The sequence below is a fragment of the Phyllobates terribilis genome, unplaced genomic scaffold (assembly GCF_046119375.1).
Source record: "Phyllobates terribilis strain yellow unplaced genomic scaffold, ASM4611937v1 Scaffold_1__5_contigs__length_1240528914, whole genome shotgun sequence".
NCBI lineage: Eukaryota > Metazoa > Chordata > Amphibia > Anura > Dendrobatidae > Phyllobates > Phyllobates terribilis.
In genome coordinates, this window is record NW_027362761.1 from 363,364,850 (window position 1) to 363,372,990 (window position 8,141).

At 44.3% G+C, this 8,141-nt stretch overlaps 1 non-coding gene across 1 annotated transcript; it reads right to left on the reverse strand.

The window, feature by feature from the left end:
- Nucleotides 1-2,476: 2,476 nt before the first annotated feature.
- On the reverse strand, nt 2,477-2,548 carry TRNAQ-UUG (transfer RNA glutamine (anticodon UUG)). The gene has a single exon. It is a non-coding gene; the product is annotated as a tRNA-Gln (tRNA).
- Nucleotides 2,549-8,141: the final 5,593 nt, after the last annotated feature.

An 8,141-nucleotide genomic window follows, 5' to 3' on the forward strand; every position in this document is an offset into this window, starting at 1 on the left:
GTGACCCTGCCTCCTGTGACCCCGCCCCACCGCCGCCAACTTCCCCCCGGTAAGCTACCGTAAAATATGACTATAAAACGCACCACCGGTTTATTTAAAAAACATGTTTTCCTATTTTCTGCCCCAAAGTTTGGGGTGCATCTTATGGTCCATTGCGTCTTATAGTCCGCAAAATACGGTATTTACTAACACCATGCGCAATAAACAAACTTTTTCTTTGGGAGATTCCATTATGTCCATTACTGTTTATGCCCACATAAATATGGAGATAAGTCTTTTGTGATACAATTTAAGGGGTTGTCCACTACTAGGAAAATCCCTTCTCGATCTGAATGTTTTCCCTCGTGAAAATAAAAACACCTATACTCACCTCCCGTGCCAGTGCCGTTCCAGCGGTGTCAGCACTCGCGTTCCCAGGGCTCATGTGGAGTTGCTATGACATGTGAGCCCGGTGCCCAATCAGCGCTGGCATCGCTGTCCCCGCCCTCCTGGTAGTGGACAACCCCTTTAATACATTTTGTGGGATATTACAGTGCAATGAGGGGATTTATGTATCCAAGTTACTTATTAAACACCACACGCATTTAACAACCTTTCTCTTAGGCAAATTCCACTATTGATCAATGCGGAATCCTTCTTCATATTTATGTTGTTTATGTTCACATAAATATGGAAATACGTTTTTGGGGATATTATTTTTGTGGTATATTGTCAAATAACATGGGATTTATATATTTGGGTATATACATATATATTATGCTGTACACATTGATTTTACTTGATGCATGAGTTATTCCTCTATATTTAAATTTATTTATAGCAGAATTTGTATCAGTCTATTTGTTTTAATTTTTCTCACTTTTGTGTCTTCACTTTTTGCACTTGCACTTTGCACTCCGCACTTTTGTCATACAATAATTTTTTATTTATCAAGCATGCGCACTGTCACTACATTCTAACAAGGACAAAAGTTCCCTGTTCTGCCGTTTGGTGCGGTTCCAAGTTGTTGGACTCCCACCGATCTATAAATTATCACCTATTCAGTGGATAGGTGACGACTAGAGACGAGCGGCTGTGGAAAAATTTGAATTTGCCAGATTGTTTCTTTGCCAGGAAATTCAATTAACAACTCAATTATTATCCGCAAATTGAATGTCCCTTATGATGGTTTTGGATCTCTGTGCCATGACCGTGCTCTTACGCGGAAACAACCTGGTCTAGAGTGAACAGACCTGGGTTTAAAGCACTTGGCGGTGATGATAAGAAGATGCGCCAGTAACGTACAGGAAATGGTGAAGAGCGGAGGGGTCAGAGAGGTGAATGGTAAGGTGAGTGTAAGGCTATGTGCCCACGTTGCGGAAATGAAGCATATTTTTTACGCTTCTCCCTGGCGGGAAAATCGCATGCGGATTTTACATGCGGTTTTCCCGCCAGGTAGAAGCGTTTGTGAGGCGTCTTTGCAGCGTCTTTGCATGCATTTCCCCATGCGGGTTATCAAGCACTTCTCCAAGTGATTTTAGCATCACTTGGAAAGTGCTTGACAACTTGTTCACACTATATAAATCCATGGAACCAGCATGGATTTATATAGTGTGACCAAGTAATAGTTAAAAAAAAAGAATCAGAATGGTAAAAAATAAAAAAATAAAGTTTATACTCACCTACCGATGCATTCTCTGCCCCGTCCGGAGTCTTGAGCGGCTCACGCTGTTGTGTGCAGGACCTTCGGTGACGTCATTGAGTCATGTGATGGGTCACATGACTCAATGACGTGGCAGGTCCTTCACACAACAGCGCGACGGAGGGAAAACATCAGAAGATAAGTATAAACTTTATTTTATTATTTTTTTTACAGGTCTTTGGTACCCAGGTCTGGAGGAGAGTCTCCTCTCCTCCAGACTTGGGTACCATCCGCACATTGATTCCGCATGCGGAAACGCAAAATTAATGAACATGCTGCGGATTTTTGGCCGCAGCATATACGCTGCGGAAAAATCCGCAGCATGGGCATTGACATTGCGGAATGCCATTGGGGACCATGGGGTGCGGATATACATGCGTTTTACAAGCGTTTACGCTTCGGAAATTCCGCAGCATATACGCTTGTAATACGCAACGTGGGCACGCAGTGTTTTTTTTATTTTTTGACTTATTGATGGCCCTTTATGGTTCAGCAAAATCCGTGCGAAAGTGAATAGTATTTTGGTGAATAGTATTTTAATAATAATATTCAGGTAGAATTCAATTCCACTAGAACATATTCACTCATCTCTAGTGACAACTTTTTTTCACCGGACAATTCCTTTAATATTGGTTGCAAGAAGTTTGATATTACCAAATATAGAAATGATCACACTTTGTGTAATACATATAATGCATAATATAAGTCTATGTGATAAAGATATATCTGCGTTTTGCTTGTGTATTGTCAATGTCATCAAAGAATCATCTTTGATTTATTCATATAGGAAAACAAAGGTTCCACCGAGATTTGAACTCAGATTGCTGGATTCAAAGTCCAGAGTGCTAACCATTACACCATGGAACCCTGCTGCTATGTTTTGAAAGCTATTATATTATAACGACGAAAATAATTAGGGGCGTTCACCTACAAGTCAGTGTAATAATGAATAGGTTGTACTGTATTCTGCTTTGTAGAAAATACTGGATGTTCCCTGTATGTGGAAAGGGATCCTATGTCCTCCAGTCAAACAGACATCCAAAAGTTATTTTAGAATTGCAAAGAATTCTCTTCTTAAAAACTTATTGACATAATCCGCACCTTGTCTGAGTGTAAAGGGTGACATGCACTTTCATTTATTTATTAGATTCGATGTATATATGTTTTTGAATGCAACAATTCTGCACTATAATGTAATGTTCGTGTGACTTATGGGACATTCTGCTGAAAATGTCTAAGAAGTAAAAAATCAATCCCATTTCCATGTTTGGTAACAGCAGGATATAATTGCTAGCAACATCTGATGGTTTATGAAGTTTCAGCAATACTGTACTAAGAATGGGAATGACTTTCAGTATTAATCATAAACCCGAGAGAATACTTTATCTGTCCTGATAAGATTTGCTGACAAGGTGGTTTTCATTGACATGGTTAAAGTTCACGAAGAACAGAAAATTGATTTATTGTGACTATGCAGGAAAATAGAGAGTAAACCTATATTTATGGCCAGGCAACCCAATTCCCTTCTAGAACATATGTTAATCGTGAGAAATGTTTGGTACATTGGAAATACTTGGCGCACTTGTAAAGGAAAATTAAAAGGAACCTGTCATGTCCCCAAAAGGTATTCACCTGCAGATTTAGGGCCATTCTGCAGGTAAATAACATTACAGTGCTGTCCGGCTATCTTACTGAAAGTGTGGCTAATGGGAGAAAATGAACTTTATTCACATCTTTCAGTCATAGAGGCGTCCCCAGGGTGACGCCTCTATGGGTTGAACTAGATGGACTTAGTCTTCCTTCAACCTTAAAAACTATGTTACTTTAGTGAACTATAGCTGTAAGCGCACCATGGCACTTTGGTTGACAGCTCTCTCTACACTTCAGAACAAGTTGTCAATCAAAGTGCCAGGGCTTGCCTACTGCCTCCGCTCATTTATGACTGAAAATCCATGCCTCCCAGGAGGAATAAAGTTTATTTTCTCTCGATAGTTGTGTTTGGATGTTACGTATCCGGGTGGTAGAACCTCTGTGCTTGGATGCAAGGAAGGACCATAGGGGCGTAACTAAGTGCCTACTCGGACCGACCCTCGTCGCACGGCGGCTTAGTCGACTCCGTGAACCAAGGAGGGACCGGGCAGGTGGACCAGGTGCCACTCTGGGACCTACCTTGAGTGAGAGCAGGCAACTCCCACGGGTCAGATGGCTGAAGCTGACAGGTACAGCGGATGAGCACGGCAGGTAGCCTGACGGGTGATCCGGGTAGGCAAGCAGGCGGGCACGGCAGGTACCCTGACAGGTGATCCGGGTAGACAGACAGGCGGGCACGGCTGACAGGCTGGCGGGCACGGCTGACAGACGGGCTGGCTGGCATGGCTAACAGACAGGCTGGCGGGCACTGGAACCTGAGGGCTGAGGAGAGTGTTAGCACACAAAACAACAACCTTGCACAGGCACCTCCATTTTGCAGGAGGTGCTTTAAATAGGAGTGGTCCTCTGGCCATTGGCCGGGGACTCTTTAGGACGGTGCGCGCGGCCCCTTTAAGAGGAAGGGAGCGCGCGTGCCCGGTAAGTCGAGCGCGGTGTGCGCAGCAGCAGCAGGGGAGCTGCAGGACGCCGGACCAGGACCGCGGCGGTGAGGGGAACGGCGTCTCTGCCCGGCAGGAGGCAGAGACGCCGACGCTACATTGGACAGCATTGTAACGCCATTAACCAGTTCCTGGTCCTAGTGCGGCCAGCGCCTAAACCTCGTCTCCTGGTACGTGTGCGGCCGGTGCCAGTACTAGTATCCAAGACCCATGTCTGTACGTGTGCCTCTGCATTTCATGCATCCAGACTGCTAAAACCAGTTTCCGAATCAGTCCAGTCTGAACGTAGCCCGAGTCCGTGTCAGAGAATCAGCAGCTGCAGTACCGGGGACTGCCTAGAAGTGGTACCTGGCGGATATGTGCAGCCCAGTCTATCTCCACAATCAGGAGCTCCAGTGAACACCAGGTAGCTGCTTAGCTATGCCCCTTCCTAGGCAGGCTCCGGCTCTGTGGCACAGTGGGTCCACGAACCACGTGCTCCACCGCCTCGCGTGACAGTTTGCTTAGGCCTGGATCCACAGTCCTCCCTGCACTCGGAGCTGTGTTGGCAGCTGAGTTACCAGTGAGAGCACCAGGAGAATTTTTTTTTTTTTCTGGAGACACTGGATACCCCATTGGAAGCCCTGACCTTAGCTGCGCCAGCCCAAGTTGCAGAACCAGCGACCTAGCTTATTCAATCTGCAACTTGCGTTCATGGAGTGGAACCCGTCCTGTCTAATCCGCCACAGTACGATGGGGATCTGAAGCAGTGCCGTGGGTTCCTGGAGCAGTGCATGCTGCACTGTGAATTATTAGTCCATCAATTCCTGTCTGATCGTGGGATTCCTAATGTGCCACCTTGCAGGAGAGGCCCTAGCATTGCTCAACCCCTTGTGGGAGAGAGGGGAGCCTGAGCTCTCGGGCCTTCAGACCTTTCTGGTGGCCTTCCCAATGGTGTTAGATTAGCCGAATCTGGAATATTCTGTGACAACTTCCCTTCCGAGCTTCCAAGGGCAGACCAGACAAGTGATGCGTGTGAGGAAACCGTCACGTCTGGCCCTGTCCTTGCAGAGACCACCTGTTCCTCAGCCTGAAGAGGCAGGAACCCTTTCAGAATCCATGAAGGTCAACCATGTTTGGCTGGCTGAGTGGCTGCTTGAACTCAGTCCTAAGAAGGAATTGCGGTATCGTTGTGGTTGTGTGGAACATCCTGACGGTCTCTGTCCAGAGAAGTCTAAAGAACTCCAATGCCTTGGACCAGTAGGACCAGTAGGAGAGGCTGACCTTGGCGAGAGTATTCCCTCTCCACCTTTGACTGTGATTGTGTCCATGGCAAGTGACAGCTTCTTTGGGGGAGTTGTATCTGCAATCCGTGAAAAGTTGGTGACAGATTCCTGTTCAACAGCTCCAGAATCCGTTGAGGGTGTTGTCAGATGCAGGACGAGCCCTACCAAAAGACAGTTAAGTCAGCTTCAAGCAACTAGAGCCCCAGATCGGAGCTTTGTATATAGAAAAGATCACCAACAATGTGCTGTCTGGTGTTCCCATAGGTCGACCAGTGCTGAGAACTCAAGTGCCGGTTCTAGTCTGGTGACCCCGTGTGGTGCTTCGTTGGGGACAGTCAAGTCACAAGAGGTGTCTGGTCCCTATACGTCCCGGTCAGTCATCAGTGTCGCCATCTTCTCCACAAGGTTTGCTAGTCTTCAACTCGCTGTGTGCTGGTGTCTCCGAAGAAAGGGTAGCGGAGGCGATGTCTCCACGATTGTACCAATGATCTGCCCCCAGGAACCTCCCCGCCTCGTGGATGTGTCGTCTTGGAGACCAGGCTGAAGATGAACCCAGAGGAGGTATTTTCATTTTCTAGGTGGTCTGGTGAAGAGAACATCAAGGCGGTGGCATCTTTTAAGTCTCTGCAATCCACCAACCAGGTGGAGGAACTTGAGTTGGCCCTTGAATCCTCCGAGGTGGTAGCTGATCTCAATGAATCAAGAGAGACTTCCCAATGCCAAGTTTCAGGTACTATGCTTGCTTCGTCCTATGCTGAGGATGGCTTGATGGAGAGAAGGATCCTAGTCGTGAAGATGGTGACAGGTGTCACTTTTCTTCTAATGGACAGAAGAAGTTGTGGTCCTGAAGACAAGTCGTGGGAGTCCATGTCGGCCTCCAACTTCTCTGCAGAGAGTCCTCACGGGCTTGAGAAACAGAGGGCATAAGGGGGGGTCCCGGTCCCAGTCCCAGTGTGGCCAGTGTTCTGAACCCGATATAATTTTTTATAGTACTGTTTGTCTATTAAAGTACAAACAGTATTTCATCACTTTTTTGCAGTTTATATTTAAATATAAATTATATAAAAAGTTGAGCAGCCTTTATACATTTATTATCATGTTTATAGTCCATTCTCACGCAGAGCTTCATTTATAAGCCTGTAAGTTGTAAACTCAAAGTCAATGCAATTCCTTATGGTTCAATGTGTATAAAGAGCTGATTCTTTTTATTTGCATTCCAGGAAGTATAGTTTTTACTCCAATCACTCTACAGTAATTTAATAAAGCAAATAATAACAGTATTTTCTCAATCCAGCAACGCCCAGAGCATTTACTGTAGGAGAATAGCTATGTTGTGTACATACAGTGGGGAAATTAAGTATTTGATACACTGCCGATTTTGCAAGTTTTCCCACCTACAAAGAATGGAGAGGTCTGTAATTTTTATCGTAGGTACACTTCAACAGTGAGTGAGAGGTGAAGGCGAGATCTTGCATGGAGCCCCAGACCGAGGAAGATTGACAGTCATCTTGCGTTTCTTCCATTTTCTAATAATTGTGCCAACAGTTGCCTTCTCACCAAGCTGCTTGCCTATTGTCCTGTAGCCCATCCCAGCCTTGTGCAGGTCTACAATTTTGTCCTTGGTGACCTCAGACAGCTCTTTGGTCTGGGCCATGGTGGAGAGGTTGGAGTGTGATTGACTGAGTGTGTACAGGTGTCTTTTATAATGGTAACGAGTTCAAATAGGTGCAGTTAATACAGGTAATGAGTGCAGAGTAGGAGGGCTTCTTAAAGAAAAACTAACAGGTCCGTGAGAGCCAGAATTCTTCTTGGTTGGCAAGTGATCAAATACTTATTTCATGCAATAAAATGCAGTTTAATTATTTAAAAATCATACTATGTGAATTTCTGGTTTTCTTGGTCAAGAACTACAGGAAACGTCTGACCTCTGTAATTGCAAACAAAGGTTTCTGTACCAAATATTAAGTTCTGTTTTTCTATTGTATCAAATACTTATTTCATGCAATAAAATGCAATTATTATGTAAAAATCATACAATGTGATTTTCTTGATTTTTTTTTATATTCTGTCTCTCATAGTTGAAGTGTAAATGCGATAAAAATTACAGATCTCTCCATTCTTTGTAGATGGGAAAACTTGCAAAATCAGCAGTGTATCAAATACTTATTTTCCCCACTGTATACAGTAATATGTACAAGCAACAACAAAACTGGGCTAAAAAAATATATATGAACTCACAATCTGTACACAAATAAAAAAGAACATATTTACATAATTACTCTAATTTTATACAGAATATATCTATATTTAAACTCTAAATTGAGTTATAACTTACATTTACTGATTATATTTTTGAAATGGGTTGTCTGATGTTTTGATGAAAGTCTCCAGTCAATCTATGTGACTGCAGACTTCTGAATCTTTACAGCTGGTTCACTGCACACTGTCAGGATTCTCCAGTAATCACATACTTTCGGGTATTCATGTGACTGCAGGTATGTGATTTGCATACATTCGGTCACATGCTGACTAGACGTGCAATACATGTAAACTGAGCAAGGCCCAAAATATCTAGTCGGAATCTGGCCGATAGTATGCAAATCGCAT